Below are 17,775 nucleotides of genomic sequence, written 5' to 3' on the forward strand. Positions count from 1 at the left end.
GGATGTTACTAGGATTCAGAAAAAGACATGGGACAGGGATATCGTTGCTAATGTCCCATGGATCTTTCCGGAAAGCAGAAAACACTAGAAATTTATTTATGTTTTATTGACTATTCAGAGGCATTCAATTGGGTGGATCACACACACACAAAAAACAACCTGTGGTTTGCCTGAAGAAGGATAGGAATTCCAGAACATTTCATTGTGCTCGTGTGGTCCTTGCCAAAGTGCTTCTCAAAGGCAAGGATGGTGAGACTTCTTCTTAGATGCTTTGGTCGTGTCAGTAGAGACTGGTCTCTGGAGAAGAATGCTTTGTAAAGTAGAGGGGCAGCAAAAACAAAAAGGGCCTTAAGGAGATGCATTGACACAGTAGCTGCAACAATGGGCTCAAGCAAGGCAACACTTGGAAAGATGACGCATGACAGGGCAGGGTGTCATTCTGTTGTGTGTAGGCTTGCTATGTTGAAGCTGAGTTGATGGCTAACAACATCAACCACAACAACCATGGAATCTCCCTGTTACTTGGCAGTCTCCAGTGCAGATAGAAATCTATCGTCCTGATACCTTTCTCCAGATCACTCAAGCAAAGCTCCACTCATCTCAAAGATTCTCCTAACACCCTTGGACAAAGGAGCTACCCATGTTGTGTTCTCTCCTTCACTACAAATCTCACTGCCAGCATGTCAATGCTGACTCATAGTGATGATAGACCTGTGGGTTTGGGAGACTGTATCTGTTTACAGGAGGAGAAAGCCAAGTTTGTCTCCCAAGGAGCTGCTGGTTGTCTTGAACGGTCAGCCATGAGGATCGCAGCCCTCTGTATAACCACTACACCACCAGGGTTCTTTCCTCCATTGCTGCGAAGAATAAGAAACCCACCCTCTTCAACAACAAGTGTGTCCCAGGATTCTGTGACTGGAAATTATATAGTCCTGTACAAGCTGAATCGGTTATTCTCCCTCAGTGTTCCTGAAACATATGTGCAATCCCAAGCAGACTCATCCCTGTCCCCAATTTTGAATTAGTTATCCTCAGGGATCTGCTTTCTGTTAGGCTGAAAATATTTAGAAAACCTAGAGCATTTTCTATATATCTTGCTATCTTCAAAACATTGCTCAGTTCCTTATATACTGTATAATAAACATGTATTAAATAGGGGTATAAAATAGGTTTTAAAGTTTAATAAGCAAAACATCATTATCGTCTATTTTACCATGTGACTCCTGAAAAAGAACTTAATTCAGAGTTACTAGCATATGGAAAACTGAAAGTTTAACATATTTTATGAGAGAAAAAATATCTTATGGAACTTGTAGGAAGGCATATGGCAGGGTTTAAAACAAAATTTCTAAATACTTGTAAGTCTCACAATTCAATTGTTTTCATTTCATTAGAAACAAGAAGCAATTTGATTGACAACAGAATTGATTGTGTGTTCTAATATAGAAAAATCACTTGTTTTAAATGCCCATTCATCGTTTCCTAAGGTAATTTGATAAATAACTAACAAAATTTCAACTAACGACTCTGAAACAGCTAATCACCATCCTAAATGACTACCTTCCCTAATTGTCAAAACCTGCACTCACCTCCCACAAACCAATTCTTCACCTACCTGGTTCCTCAGTTTCCCTTGTATTTTCTCTGATTTTGGTGGCCTTGATGATGGTTCTCACTGCAAGGTCAGCAGTTCAAACCCATCATCTGCGCCCAGAGAGAATGCTGAAGTTGTCTACTTCAGTGACAATTTAGTCTCGGTAGCTTTATATGGGATCATTCTGAATTGGAATCACCTGGAGGGCAGTGCCCTGGGTCTGGGTGGTGCAAATAGGATCTATATTCAGCTTCTTTACGTGTAAGTTACAGCTGCCTGCAAACAGGTAAGTCAACTCTCTATTTTCCAGATGCCAACACTAAATTTGTATGATCTATTCTCTACTTCAGCCAACATTATAGTTGAAACAAAGCAAAGCAAAACAAAACAAAATTAGCAGGTGAAGATTAGATGTTCATATTTATGCCCTGGCTGTTTTGTGATTATGGATAAGGCCACTAAACTCTTCCGTAGTTTGAAACCACCAGCTGCTCTATGTAAGACCAGGTTTTCTGCTCCCATGAGATTTACAGCCTCAGGAGCCCACAGGAGCTGTTCTGTGCTTTCCTATAGGTGCACGATGAGTCAGAATTCACTCAATGGTAGTCGGTGTGGGTTGTGATCATCGGTAAACCTCCTATACTGACTGTGTTAGTCCAGGTAGACTAGAGAAACAAATCCAAGGAGACTCGTGTGTATAAGAGAGAGTTTTATATAAAGTGTAATTTGTACATTAAGAATGTATCCCAAACCAGTCCAGTACAAGCTTATATTAGCCTATATAGTGGATACCAATCTATAAAGTCATCTTCAGACTCACGAAACACATGCAATGACACTGAATGCAGGATGATCACAGGCCAGTGGGTAGAAAGTCTTTGGATCCAGTCGCTGTGTAAGCATCTCAGCGCTGGCAGGGGTCACTATGTGGCTTCTCCTTGTCCATGGTTCTGGCTGCATCAGGGTAGGTCCATGTTGCTTCTCCACAAGGATGTCTCACAGGGATTCAGTCATGTGTCTTGTTAGTAGAGTGTCTCTAACAGAGTGAGACCAAGAGAGTGTGCCTCCTTCCTCCAAGGAAGAAAATACAGGAGTTCCCAGAATTCTCAGAAGAAGGCCATGCCCACACCGAGGCCTCATTGGTTATATCTTCATTGATAGGTCAGACTCCACTGCTTCACTTGTAATCCTCTCAAATTGACACCAGATTATTTAACTACCACACTGACCTTATTTTCCCCACTTTTTCCAAGATTCCTTCTGCTCACCAGTGCCAATGTTATCACTTCATTTGTAGTAGTCCTGGCAAAACAAAATGGAATCTCAAAATAGGTCTTGGGCTAGCTTCCTTTTTCTAAAAACATACAACTTAAACTTTCAAATTCCTATAAGAGGATATAAATTTGGCCCCCCAGGCCAAATATTGCCTGCTAAGGTTAGTAGCCATTTGTGTTAGTCCGGGTAGATGAGAGAATCAAATTCATAGACATTTATATATGTATAAGAAAGAGCTTTATATAGAGAGTAATTGTACATTAAAAACATCCCAACCAAGTCCAGATCAAGTCCATAAGTCTGATCATATGTCTGATACAAATTTATAAAGTCCTCTCCAGACTCACGAAACACATGCAATGATGCCGAATGCAGGAAGATCACAGGCCAGAGGGCAAGAAGTCTTGTGGATCCAGGGCTGGTGTAAGTATCTCAGCCTGGCTGGAGTCTCCACGTGACTCCTCCAGCTCAGGGCACTAGCGCAACTCCGTGTAGCTTATCATTTGGAGTGTCTCCAAGGGAGTGAGCTTGTATCCCACCTCTAGTGAGCTATTTATCTCCTTAGTACCTCCAGATGAGATCATCAAGCTGCGATCTGATTGACAGGCTAAACTCTAACCCTTTACTTGTAAGTCTCAAATTGACAATAGATTATGTAACTGCCACACTATTGAAAGTTCCATGCCTGCCAAAAGAACAAATACTGTACTTCTTCCTTGGAAGAAGTACAGTTAGAACGATCCTTGGAGGCAAGGATGGCGAGCCTTTGTCCCATATACTTTGGACATATTATAACATAAGTAGTTTGGAATATTATAAGGAAAGTCCCTGGAGAAAGTCATCATGTTTGGTAAAGTAGAGGGGCAGCCAAAAAGAGGAAGGACCTTGACAAAATAAAATGACACAGAACCTGAAACAAGGGGCTCAAACATAAGAGCAATTGTGAGGTTGGCACAGGACGGAGCAGTGTTTTGTGCTGTTGGATAGCATGTGTCTAAGGATGTGCGCCAAGTTGATGGTGTCTAACAACAGCAAGAAGAAATTTGGCTAACAGGCAATTTGGAAAACAATAGACACTCATCATTTATGACACTGTCTGTCTAAGCCCCGGAATTACCTGAGGTTTCTGAATTTGTTTGTATTTGATGAACAATATTAAAATAAAACAAGTCAACATGTAAATGAGTAAATGAAACTTGGTCAATTTCTCAGGGCCACAAAAGAATAAGCTCTGTGTATTTTATCTATTTATTAACACTTTCTTTGACTATTCAACATTCTGTCCTGTAGAATGATTAGTAGTTTCAGGAAGTATTATTTCTTGGCAGCAATTAAAGGTGTAACCTGCTCATTGATCATCTGGTAGACTACATTACTATGCTTATAAATGCTGCAAGATTCCAATTCATTCTAATATTTGTATCTACTCTTTGGAAGGCCTTCTTGTTCGCACGAAATACCTGTGTTCAACCCCCACCCAAATACAATGGTTAACTCATCACTTTGGGTCTACTTAGCCCCAGTGGCACAAAGGTTAAGTGCTAGACACACTCCAAACAAATAGCCATTGAGTCAATTCTGGTGCATAGTGACCCTATAGGACTGCATAGAACCGACCTGTGGGTTTCCAAGATTGTAACTCTTTACTGGAGTAGATAGCCCCATGCAATAGCTGGTGGTTTCAAATGGCAGACCTTTAAGATCACAAACAGTCACCACTATGTCAGTAGGCAAGAGATGGGCAAATCAAACCTACCTAGTAACTCCAATGGAGAAACAGCTTATTGTCTGCTTCTGTGAGTATTACAGCTTAATGGGATCAGAGATCAGGTATCCAGAACAAAAAACCATATCATTGTGAATGAGGGGGAGTGTGGAGTGGGGACCCAGAGCCCATTGGTAGACAACTGGACATCCCTTACAGAAGGATCATGAGGCAGTCAGGGTGCAGTGTAGCAATGATGAAACATGCAACTTTCCTCCAGTTCTTAAATGTTTTGCCCCGCCCGCACCCCCCGCACCCTGCACAAACAAACACACACTATCATGATCCCAATTCTATCTTACAAATGCAGCTAGACCAGAGGATGTACACTGGTACAGAGAGGAACTGGGCAGATGATCCCTTCAGGACCAGTAATGAGAGTGGCAATACCGGAGAGTGGAGGGAAGGTGAGGGAGAAAGGGGCAACTGATTATAAGGATCTATAACCCCCTCTTGGAGGATGGACAACAGGAAAGTGGATGAAGGGAGATAACAGACAGTGTAAGACATGACAAAATAATAACAATTTGTAAATTATCAAGAGTTTATGAGGGTGAGTGAGGGTGGGGGCGGAGAGGGAGGGGAAAATGAGGAGTGATACCAAGGGCTCCAGTAGAAAGCAAATGTTTTACGAATGATAATGGCAACAAATGCACAAATGTGCTTGACACAATGAATGTATGTATGGATTGTCATAAGACTTGTATGAAAAAAAGTTGCATGAGATACCAATAAAATGATATAAATAAAAAAGTATATGAAAAAGCCTAGAAAACCTATGGAATGTTTCTATCCTGTCATGTGGGTTTGTTATGAGAAGGAATCAACTTGATGGCCCCTAGGAACAACAACAACAACTTAATGATTTGTATATTTTGCTATCAGTCCCAACAAAGGGGAATTTTTCAAGGACGGTAACCATGACTTCTTCACAGTTTGCAACCTATACTCTAAACCTTTTGGTAATAAATCTGACATGCTACCTTGGCCCCCATATCCAGGACATGAATCTTTGTCAAATCAGTTCAGCCAGTCCTCTTTGCACTCACCTCAGACATGTCCTTTGATAATAGTCCTGTTAGAACTGACTTTACTAAGAGTTACATCATTAGAGAGAGTTCCTCCTTTCCTCAGAACCATCCTGTTGACTGGATGAGAAAACAAAATTGTGTGCTTGACATTGTGGATGCAAAATGTTCTTCACTGTTTCCTCCTGGACGGGGACTGTCCCTTTTTAAAAGCAGACATATATCCTGCCATGGAAATGAGATGACAATTATTCTTTTTTTCCATTCCTTCTTTAATATAATCAGCAAATTGATTTGCCTGGTTCAGAAATGGATATGCTATAAAAAACTCACCCGCTTCACTATGATTCTACAATCTCATAAATCGTAATAATTAGAATGACCTCCCTTTCTATTTCAATTAACTCCAAAGGAACAATTCCCTACAATAGATTCACCTCTATTATCTCTAATAGTATAAACCATGAAAGGCTATAGACGGTATTATGGTTGAGTCCAGCGCTTTGTCCGTGAGCACATTTGCCTCTAGCTGAGGGGATAACCGATCTGGGGTAGAAACAGGATCATTCTCAATAGGAAGCAGTGTTGCTCTCCTTTTCTGATCCTCTTACCTGGTGATCTACCCAAGGTATGCTATTTACATCATATATATGACACAGTGATTGAAGTACTTGGCACCTAACTACAATGTTGGTGCTTCACCAGCTGCTCCAAAGGAGAGAATTGAGGCTCTCTGTTTCCATAAGTATTTTGTCTCAAAAGTCCTATGGGGTGCTTCCACTCTGTCCTCTAGGGTCCCTGTGGGTTAAAAGCCACTCAACAGTGGTGCTTCTTGGTTGCCCCTTTTTGTTTGCTTGCTTTAACAATTGCTTAGGTAAAAGTCTGTGGCTTCTATTCTTACTGAACATCTCTGTCTTTTTTACCCTATCCATTGAAGAAGCAAACTTTGGAAAAATGATTGTTTAGCGCTTTGGGATTCTGTAAAGAGGCCAGCAAGTGAAACCTTAATCATTTCTCATCTACAAAATGATCGATGAACGTTTAGCCTAAAGAATTAGTCAAAGTGCTTGGGCAGCTCTCTGGATCAAATCATGCAAAGGGCTACAGGCCACTTCCAAGGTTGCACATTGTTAATTGTTGTTGCACTAATCTCAAGTCATGGTGACCATCTGTGCAAGACCACCTAGGCAACTAACTGTTGCCTGACACTGCACCATCTGCCTCATTGGTGGAGTGTGTCAGGCCATTGCTGTAGTCACTGCCTCATATCTTCTCACCTTGGTTACTCCTCTTCTGGCACTATATCCAGCAACCTTCTGCAGCGATCCATGGAATTTTCACTGGCTAATGAGATCGCTAGACTCTTTTTTTTCCTTATCCTAGTCTAGAAGCTCCACTGAACCTTGTCAACCACTGGTATTTCAATAGCACAGCGTCGGACATCAAAACAACATATAGCCACCATGGTACGAGGCACTGACAGGCAAGGGGTAGAATGTTAAAACATCCTGATACCATTTCACCTTAAACATTATGAAATATTTACCGAAATTTAATTTCCACTTCTGGTTAGGTAAAATATGACATGTTTGTGATTCTTCATTTATAATTTCCTATTAGATGATTTTCTTTTTTAAGTTAATTATTGTGTGGTTTCATAAGTAATTGTTATATAATACCACCCATCTAATCAACCTAATTCCAGAGAAAATATTAACAGAATTATACACAGGGACTTTTTGTTGTTGTTGTGATAATACAATAAAACATATGCCAATTCAGTAATTTTTGCATATAGTAGGAGAGAGCTTCAAAAGTGTCATGGAAAAACAACCAAACAAACATTAACTTTAACTCCTTTTCCATAAACTTTTTGAACCTCCTCATACAGCAATCTTGATTAAATTCCTCAAATTTTGTAACCATTCTTACCCTGTTCCTCATCAACATAAACACATTTCTTGCTCCACATCCTATCTACCCTTTCAGGTTGCTATTTTCCATTTGGTCCTACATACATTGTCTGCAGGATCAAATGCATAACAGCAACTCCAAGGTTAGAGTGCTCTGTGCCAGCCCTGCTGTTGAAGTAGTTAATGAGTAAGACTGCTATCCACAAGGTCAGCCGGAAAGTCTGGATTCCCTAAAAATTTGGAATTCTGTTCTGCATCTTGCCCCTTTCTATCAGGTAGTGTCCTATAGAACCTTGGGTGAAAACATTCTGCCACAGTTGGCAGGCACGGTGCAGTGCTTCTGGTCATCTGGCCACCGGAGGGAGTTAGTCATGGAGGCACTTAGCTATGCATTTCAGGACGGATTAATTATTTACACAACGCTCTTTCCCTTAACTTTTAAATTATCCATATTATTGTAGAGTAAGCTGATATCCATAAAAATGATAATATATTCTTTTGTTTGATTTTAAAAAGAAAGAGATATGTGTAGTTTTCTTCAAGGTTTCCTGAAAATGATTATTTGTTTCTAATTTAATTGACTTTTCCAATCTATTTTCATTCCAAAAATATAAAACATACTGAGATCTTCACAAAAGCCAGCAATAAAATGAAATCAATATTACAAAGGTGGCGTGATTCAGTTAGATTACTAATCAGCAAGTCTTTTATATAGAAAAGGAATATATGCACAGAAAATGCAAAAATTTTGCTATTATTGTTTTCTACTTCAGTTTTTTTGTTTATTATCTGGAACATATTAAGGGTTTTGAAATTTTAAACAGCAATTAAAGAAAATGAGAATAAAATATTTAAGCTATTAAATTATACTAAATTTTATGCTCTGAAAGGTAATAGATACTTAAGACACAAAACTAAGTTCAAATTAAAAGCACTTGGCATAATCCTATTCATGGCACAGGTAAGAATCGCAAAGATAATGGCTTTAGGAATGAATAATAGAAATTAAGTTAGCTAAATGAAATAAGTAAAATGACTATTTGGATCCATTTTTAAATCCCCTAAGGTTTTCTTTTAAAATTATATATTTAAGACATGTTTAATTCTGTAAGTTTAAATTACTTTACAACACGAGAGAACAATTTGGAGGCAGAGGAGTAAGGATAATAAATTATATCTTCACTTTAATACGTGGATTGCTTTTCCTGAGAGGTTGGAAAGCTGTAACAAATACAATAATTCAAACAACTGGTTTCCTGATAGCGTGAAGTCTTTTCCTTGGTAAATTAGAAAACGAACAGACAACAACACAACGCCCTTCTTCATAGAGCCCATTTGGACTCATAGCAACCCTATATGGGACTTTCAAGGTGGCAAACCTTTATGGGAGCCATATCCTTTTTCTCCGTCTGAGCGGCTGCAGGGATTGAACCACTAACCTTTTGGTTAGCTGCACGGGGGCTCCTACCTTTTCTTGGTAGATACACTTTACTCGTCCTCAAAAGTCAAAGAATTTGCCAAGAAGAAATACAAACAAGAGCTTTGTAAACAATTTCAAAATGTAGGAGCCCTTGAGTAATGCAGATGGTTAAATGCCGGCCTATTACTGTGCAAATTGGTGGGTCACGCCCACCGGATGATACCTCAGAAATAAGGCCTAGCAGTGTGCTAAGGAGCAGTCCTACTGTGCACTCATGGGCCAGACAAGAGGCCGAAAGGGCTTGATGCCAACAAACATCAGCAGCACGATGAAGACATCATTTCATGATTTGTGGAGGACTCTCATTAGCATGTGCTGTATCAAAATCTGGAGCAAGATCTCCTCTGTCTGGCATGAATGACCAGATTAGTAGCAATGGTGCCAATGGTAATTTCCTGTGGGGCAAGGCATCTGCCTCTATGCAATTCAAGACAACTTGAGAAGTTTGGGGACTTTCTATGAAATAAATATTTCTATTCCTTTAGGAAATGCATTAGGAGTTCTGGTGGCTCATTGGTTAAAGCCCTCAGCTGCTAGCTGAAAGGCCATTAGTTCAAGCCCACCAGCTTCTCTGTCTGAAAAAGATGAGACAGTCTGCTTTCATAGATTGTTTTTGTTGCTGTTGCTAGGTGTTGTCGTGTCTGTTCTGACTCACAGTGAGATAATGTGCAGCAGAAGGAAACAGTGCCCGGTCCTGCACCATCCTCACAATTGTCATTGTGTTTAGTCCCATTGTTACAACCACTGTGCCAATCTATTTTGTTAAAGGCTTTCTTCTCTTCCACCACCCCTCTACTTGACCAAGCGAGATGTCCTTCTCCAGGGACTGGTCTCTCCTGAAAACATGTCCAAAGCACATAAGATGAAGTCTTGCCATCCTTGTTTCTAAGAAGCATTCTGGTTGTTCTTCTTCCAATGATTTGCTTGTTCTTTTACCAGTCTACGTAGTATTTCCAGTATTCTTCACCAGCACCATATTTCAAAGGCATCGAATCTTCTCTGATATTTCATACTCAACATTCACATGCATATGAGAAGACATATTGAAAATAGGCATTTGACATGCATTGAAATACAATGGCTTAGGTTAGGTGCTCCTTAATCCTCAAAGTAACATAAGCATTACAACCATAAACCAATATAATCCATAGATTACAAAAAAACAGTCTATATAGATTACAACCTTGGAAACCCTGGTGTAGCTCTACTTTGTTTGATAGGGTGCTTGTGTGCGTACTTTTTGGTGGCATCTAAGTGTGTGATAGGTAGGTTTATGTACCAACATGGCCAATGCACACATGTGGGGTTAATTGAAGGGTGGAGAGATAAATGGCTCGGCAAGCCTCGCCTTTCTTGTGTTTTGCTCTTGATGATCAGACCAGTGTGCTTGTTCTGTACCTCAATTTTCAAGCTACACTACTTATGGGACAGCTAGCCCATGGACTGTGTCACTGTAGTTTGAGGTTCCATGAAGATCTGCTTTGCCACGCTACTGGAATATACATCTTGAGCTGGGGACTCTCGGACCCAGTCATCTGACTGACTGTTGGTGACCTGCCTTGCTGTTTGCTGTGTCCAGATATCCTGAATTGCTCTACAGAGAACTACCTGGAGGCCCTCAAGACTTGAAGGACTGCCAGTGTATTAGCTGTCTCATGAAAGTGAGTTGCACTGAGCCATTTGCACTGCTTTATAGATGAATTAACTGTTTATTTCTTATGTTATCTATCTATCTATATAAATATACATAAAATATTAACATCCTGGGTTTGTTTCTCTAGAGAACCCTAACGTACTAAGTAATGAGAGGAAAGCAATATGAAAACATGTGTGTGATTAGCATAAAAACTAATTTTAAATAATATTCAATATACGAGTAATGTCCATTTTAAACCAATCTAGAGGAGGTTTTTTTAAAATTAATAAATCTTTTTATTGGGGCTCATGAAGCTCTTATCACAATCCGTACATACATCAATTGAGCAAAGCACCCTTATACATTCGTTGCACTCGTCTTTCTCATAATTCACCTTCCACTTGGGTTCCTGGAATCAGCTCGGTTTCCTTTTTTTTCCCCCTTCCCCTCCCTCCCTGCTCCCCCCTTTCCCCCTGGTCCCTTGATAGTTTATAAATAATTATTATATCTTATCTTACACTCCCTGGCGTCTCACCTCACCCACCTCCCCATTGCCCATCTCCCAGAGAGGAGGTTACACATAGATCTCCAAGATTGGTTCTCCCTTTCTACACCCCCTTCCATCTTGGTGTCGCCACTCCCACCGCTGGTGTTGAGGGGTTCGTCTGTCCTAGATTCCCTGTGTTTCCAGATCCCTACTGTACCACTGTACATCCTCTGGTATAACCAGGTCCGCAAGGTAGAATTGGGGTCATGATAATTGGGAGGGGAGGAAGCGTTCAAGAACTCGAGGAAGGTTTTGAGTTTCATTGTTGCTACACTGAACTCTGAGTGACTCATCTCCAGAGGAGATTTTTTTAAAGCATCATCAATTATATACTAAGGGTAGTTACTGATTTCTGGTGTAGTTTTTAGTTATACATTGGGCTGCTAACTGCAAGGTCAGTAATTCAAAACCACCAGCTGCTCCCCAGGAAAAAGACGAGGCTGCCAACTCTGGTAAAGAGTTACAGGCTGACACCAATAGGAGCAATTATGTTCTGCCCTATAGGGTCGCTATGAGTTGGAATAAATTTGAAGGCAGTGATTTTTTTGAGAGTTGAGTTACTACACATAAATATGCATTGCATCTTTAGACAAAAACACAAAGCTGAATTGATTTTTAAAACATTTTGATGTCTAATATTATTCTAATGTTTGCTACATTCTTCAGCTAAATAATTCTTCTCTATATAAGAGAAAATAACTAAAATCTAACAATGCATTACCTGCAAATTTTAACAAATGTACTTGATAAAATAATAACAGGACTGGAATTATTTTTAGTTTGTGATTGAGCTCTTATTGTCTAAACAGCCCCAAATTGTCTTTCTTCCTTTCTAGCAAGAACCTTACCATGTTTCTATCTTATCCTTTTGTTGCTGTTGTTCTTTTTAATACTGAAATTCTCTCACTATTCACACCTGTTGGTTCAATTTCACATAAGATATATGATTGGCTGTAGGGTACATACGCATGGCTCACTGTTTTAGCATATCTCTAGGAAACACAAATACTCTTTCACTCCCACTCATATTTGTTGAAGCCATTCTTTCTTAATAATAAATACACATAAAATTACACTTTTCCCATAAGGAACTCACATTCATCTCCCTACAGGAGAAGATTTAAACTTTTCCCTCAGAGGTAGAAGATTGACTAATGGAAAGTTCAAAAGGGTTAAATACAGCTATGAAAGCATGTGTTTTTTTTTTTTAATGTATGCTTCCTAAAAGACGTTATTAGAAAGAAAAAAATGAAGGCATACTACTTTTGGAATTTTAAGGTTATTCTTTTGATGTGCACTTAGAGAAGGACATGCTGCTAAGTGGAGAGTCAGAAAAATAGAAAGACCCTTCAGCAGAGAGCTTGACATGGAAGTTGTCTAACAATGTGCTCGACCAAACAGCAATGAAGGTGAGGACGGTGCGGGACAGGGCCGTGTGTTCTGTTGTACATGGGGTTCCTGATGAGTCAGAATGGACTCAACTGCACATAACAGCAACATGATGTTTCTCAAAGAAACAACCCTACAAACAAGTGACTTAAGAGAATGAACGCTGACATCGTTAGTTAGATAGATTTGCTATTATGGAGATCTATTGCAAACTGGTACCCACATACAGAACACTGAGTAGACTGTTGGGCTGATGTCTCTGAGATGTCCATCTTGGACTATGTAAGTACAGAGCGCATATACATCCCTCCGGACTTTCTAAACTGTAGACAGCTTTCTAAGCTCCTATCAATAAGCTGACCATATTTCACTGACCATGACAGTTCACCCCAGTCTTTGATCTTTCACCACACTCAACCAAAACCAGAACAGCTGCTGTTGAGTCAAATCCAGCTTCTGAGGATCCCATGTGTGTCACAGGAGGCTCACATTCCCTACGATTTCCAATTGTTATGAGCTTTCAGGAGTGGGTTAAAAACAAATAAACAAACATCTGTTGCCTGGGTTTAGATTCTGATTCATAGCGACCCTATAGGACTCCCCACAGTTTTCCATGATTGTAATCTTTATGGAAACCACAACCCTTGCTCTTTGTAGCTGAGTGCACAATTGGAGCATGCCAGGGCTCTGTTCTGTGAGGACACCACTCTATTACACTATTCTTCCCATAATGCTTAGATATATTTTTATGCTGGCTCAAATCTCCTTCCTTCAAATCCTACCCAATCTTTGACTGGGTGCTCCGGAGTTTCTGTCCCATAACTAACAAAGTCCCATATACATCTAGCTCAAGAGTGTTGTTCCCTGTTCACCTCCTTGCTTTCTTGGCAAACTGGCTCTCCTCTCATGGATCCACATCTGGGAATTCTGTGATTGGCTCTTTCAAGTGGTTTAAATTTTCTCGGAGCCCAGGAAGCTCAGACCTGAGCAGAGCAGTGTGGGCCCTCCTTGTCTCACATGAGTCTTGCATGCATGGTCTTCACACATTTTAAAAATATCACAATTATCTGACCATGAATTTGATTCAGCTATAGTTTAACAAAAATTAATTTGGTGATCAGAGCCTAAATTCTGAAAGGAATGGACAGACAAACAAATGAAAGATAATGTTTCATTTCTGGCCTCAAGACAATATATCTTTGTCCACTGATTCTCAACTTTTAATTGGTCAATATGACAAAAATTGCTCATGATCTTTATTCAAGAAGGATTTCTGATGGACACAAAAACCTCTTTTTTCAAAGTCTTAGGTTACTATGAGTCAGAACTGACTCAATGGCAGTGATTTTTTCCCTTGAGAGAATTGTAGTAGAACTAGATCATATGAGAAATTAGTTTAAGAAGGATGTCAGATAATTACCTAAAAGGTGACAGATAGAAGTGTATTTTCATTATCAGAAGAGGAAAGACTACAGTATATCTCATTAGATATAGTTGCAGATCAATAGCATTCTGAGTTATATAAGGCATGACTGCAGATCAGAAGTGAGAAAAACTGGATTCAGCCTTAAGTTTTCTACTGTGTCTCTCACATTGAATTAGTTTACTTAACTGGACAAAATGCTTCCTTAAAATATGCTCAACCTTTAAAATTAGACAATTTCAGAAAGTTGCCAGACACCATTGTGCTATTTTTGTCACACTCTCCAAAGATATATTTTCTCTCCCGAATTTTGCTTCCTCAGTTTTTTAATATACATTTTAGTTAATCATGCATCATTCACATAATTGTTGCAAAGATTAAATGAGAAAAACATGTAAAATTTCTTTTCAACTCTAAATAGCTCACAATGAGCTATCCTTAAAGTTCTGTATTAAATACTTTACCTGCCTCTTCTCATTTAAACTTCCTGCTGCCTTGTGCAGATATATAATATATATATGGATATAGATATATATCTTTCCTAAACCTAGATACACATCATGATATATATATGTGTATATATATATATATATGTATATATATATATATATATATATATATAAAACAGATGATGCATCTATGTTTAGAAAAGTTGGGCAATTAGCCCAAAGTCTCAACCCCACATGCAATTTAGTCTCAAGGCTTGGATTCAGAACCCTCTCCTTCCAAAGTCTAGGTATGTACCTAAGAGCCTGCCAGAGGCAAAGTGAAAATAAACCCATGGGTGTCTGAAAGCAATATGTCATTTTTAGCTGCCATCAATCACCCAGACTAACAGAAATCATATGTAAAAGGGAACGAAACTCTGCCCAGTCCTGACCCAGCCCTATGATCAGTTACAGATCATGACCTTTATATCCTTAGGACTTTCCATTGGCTGATAGGAAGATTGAAAGCCCTTTCTTCCTAGTCTGTTCTGGATCTTCTGAAGCTTGTTCAGCATCACCAGGCACCCAAACCTTCACTCCGAGACAGCTACAGGTAGTGCATGAGTTGACACGGGTGGTAACACAACCATGGTCTTGTATACTAAAGGCAAGAAGTCTACCACTGAACAATCACTCACTACTTTCATCCCCACACCAGAAGAGAATCACTCTGTTCTTCTACCCCAGCATTTACTAAGCTCTCCAGTAAAAAAAAAAAATCACCTGTCATTCCTGCCCCACCCCGTGGCAATATGGTGGATCTTGATTCATACTGACTCTGTTGAACAGGATAGACCTACTCTGTTGGCTTCCAAAACTGTCATCGTTAAGGAAGCTGATCATCTCATCTTTCTCCCACTGAGTGGCTGATGGGTTTGAACCACAGACCTTTCAGATAGCAGTTGAGTGCACAGCAACCAACCACACATTTACTGGTTCCTCATAAGAACACTAAGTTCCAGCCTCCAACCCCAACACCCCACATCAGTATTTCAGAACAGGAAATTAGGGGATGCCCTGTTTTCTGACAGATAGGGTTGCGATGAGTCCACATCGATTTAATAGCAGTGAGTTTGTTGTTGTTTACTGACTTATCTTTGAAAATCTCACGATGAAGGACTTTTGGAAAACATAGATCTGCCCATCTCTTTTCTACTTTTTAATATTTTAAGCGGTTTCCAGTGAGAGAGAGAATTTTCATCTTTCATTTTGCATTTTTACTGAGCGCTCTGGTAGAAAGCTCTGGCCCCTGATGAAACGGATGTCATCAGCATGCCCTGCCCTTCCACGCAGTCTTCTCAAGGGCCTGCTCGGCGGCCAGCTTCAGGGAAAGCCACTCACTCCCATCCCCAGCAGCTCCTGGATAAATACTGCTCCGTGATATCTGTTGTTTTTGAACTCCCTCCATGTCCCTAGGAAGTCGCTGGCTCACTGCGCTGGAAAGTCTGGAAGCAGGTCAGCAAGACAGCTTCTAGGATTGCCTTTTGCAAATGTCAGCCAGCTTGCTTGTGTCTGGCTGACCGCCAGGTATTCTAACAGAAGGGTGCTAGGGCGCCACCACGCACACATCCCAGAGACTTCTTGCCAACACTTAGATTTGTATCCAGGACTCCAGCTCCCGGGTCATTAGGAATTCCCTTTATCATCAATTTAAGTGTGATTTTGGGGCGGGGTGGGGGGTAAGAAATAGGCAGCTTGATAGTAAGGATCCCTCACAGACCCTTTAGTCTGATGAAGTAACGATCACTATGGGGAGGGGGGCGGTTAAAAGATGATAAACTCCATTTGGAAAGGGATTTCTGTTTTGTTTCTTTGTTTTTCCCTTTGAGGTTTCCCAAGCAGTGCTTGGGACAAGACATTAATGCAGGCTTAGTAAATGGTTATTGAATAAGTGAAGAAAGGAAATTTAAACATATCTCTGCAGCCATAAATGTGAACACATCACTGGTTTGGACTGTTCTAGGCTGGCTGGAATTATTGCGGTGGATGACTTAAGAGAAAAGAAAGCATGACTCTCTCCAGGATAAAAGTGGGAAAAGGACTGCCTAGGGGCAGTGCTGGGCTCAGATAGGCAAAGTAAGGAAATTTACTTTCAATGCATCCAGCTTCTTGCAGTTTATGGTCTGCATCCATTCTACGGACATATTTTATTTTTTTAAATTGTGAGTCATATTTAATCTTTTTTTACATATAAGTCCATATTTCTGTCCTTTTCTGGAACTAAATTACACTATCTGACCATAACCGCTGTCCTCAGGTAGATTCTGACTCACATATACAATAGAGGACAAAGGAACTGCCTCATAGGATTTCTTTTTTAAATCATCTTATTGGGGGCTCTTATAACAATCCATACATCAATTGTATCGAGTGCCTTTGTACATATGTGCCATCATCCTTTACAAAATATTTTCTTTCTACTTGAGCCCTTGATAACAGCTCATTTTCCCTCTCTCCCTACCCTCACATCTCATGAACCCTTGATAAATTAAACTTTTTTTCATATTTTATACCATCTGCTGTCTCCCTTCACCCATGTTTCTGTTGATTGACACCCTGGGTTTGTGGTGTGTGTATGTTATACATTGATCATTGATATCGGTGACCCCTTTCTCCACACACCTTCCCCCTACTCTCATGGAATTGCAACTCCCATGATTGGTCCTGAACAGTTTATCTGTCCTGGATTATGCATGTTGAGAGTTCTTATCTGTACCAGTGTTCAGGCTTTGGTCTAGCCGGATTTGTAAGATAGAACTGGGGTCATGATAGTGGGGGGGTGGGCATTAAAGAATTAGAGGAATGTTGTATGTTTTGTCAGTGATATACTGCACCCTGGTTGGCTTATTCCTTCCTTGTGACCCTTTTGTGGGGATGGGGGGGTGTCCAATTGTGTACAGATGGGCTTTGGGTCTCAATTCCACACCCTCTCGTTCACATTGATATTATTGTTTGTTATTTTCTCTATAGATTCACCTATCCTGTGTTTCATACACAGGAAAACATTAAATATATATGTGTACACATGCAAATACAACAAGGAAGCAGATGGACTTTAGGCCTCTATTTAAATCTCACCCCAGTTTGTTCTAATAATGTGGCATTGTATGATACTCACCTTCCAACATGATTGCTGAAGAATGAAATGGATGTACAAGCAAATGTAGTGAAGAAAGCTGATGGTGCCTGGCTATTAAAAGATAGAGTGTCTGGGGTCTTAAAGGCTTGTGGTTAAGC

The sequence above is a fragment of the Tenrec ecaudatus genome, chromosome 15, assembly GCF_050624435.1.
Source record: "Tenrec ecaudatus isolate mTenEca1 chromosome 15, mTenEca1.hap1, whole genome shotgun sequence".
NCBI classification, from domain to species: Eukaryota; Metazoa; Chordata; class Mammalia; order Afrosoricida; family Tenrecidae; genus Tenrec; species Tenrec ecaudatus.